Source organism: Octopus bimaculoides, chromosome 30, assembly GCF_001194135.2.
Source record: "Octopus bimaculoides isolate UCB-OBI-ISO-001 chromosome 30, ASM119413v2, whole genome shotgun sequence".
NCBI classification, from domain to species: domain Eukaryota; kingdom Metazoa; phylum Mollusca; class Cephalopoda; order Octopoda; family Octopodidae; genus Octopus; species Octopus bimaculoides.
This window is the reverse complement of record NC_069010.1, coordinates 5,769,716-5,770,336: the sequence shown is the minus strand read 5'-3', so window position 1 is coordinate 5,770,336 and position 621 is coordinate 5,769,716. Positions and strand designations below refer to the sequence as shown.

General features: G+C 34.5%; 1 long non-coding RNA gene across 1 annotated transcript in view; it reads left to right on the top strand.

The window, feature by feature from the left end:
* The window catches only part of LOC106874015 (uncharacterized), a 3,845-nt gene that overhangs the window by 481 nt on the left and 2,743 nt on the right, over nt 1-621 (top strand). The window contains exon 2 of the long non-coding RNA XR_001409953.2: nt 228-289. This is a non-coding gene — a long non-coding RNA (uncharacterized LOC106874015). The remainder of the gene's footprint in view (nt 1-227; nt 290-621) is intronic.

Below are 621 nucleotides of genomic sequence, written 5' to 3'. Positions count from 1 at the left end.
TAAAAAAACTCAGAAGATAGGGCATCCAGCCGGGCCTTTCATGATACCCTTAAAGCCAGGAAATATTCTGCACCCCACTCATATGCGTATATATATATATATATATATATATATTATGTGTTAGTTTGACCATTCGTATGTGTCACCACATGTTAGACCATATTGTGTTACATGGTAACATGTTTATAAGATGCCTACATGTTTATTTTTTTCTCTATAATTCTCAGGAGAACGGAATAGCAAGTGGCAGTGGACTGACATCGAAATCACGGCTGGACAGTGTTAAAAAGTAAGTTTCCACATTATTCATTTCGGATCTTTTTTAAAACGGGGGCCACATTTTTCATTAACGAAACACTTTGAAACTTGGGACACTGGTAGAATGTGTCATATAAAACATCTTTTTCTCTTAGTCTTCTTAAAAAAAAAAAAGAAATCCATAAGTTATTCCATGTTAAAGTTGTCGTATTTCTGTAATTTCAACCAATCACTGACGTCCATTTAGCCGATATACATTAAGTGCCGACTACATAAACAAACGATTCTGAAACAATTGACCCTAACCCTAACCGTAGGGTTAGGGTTAGGGTTAAAGCAAATTTAAAATGAAAAAAGCAAATA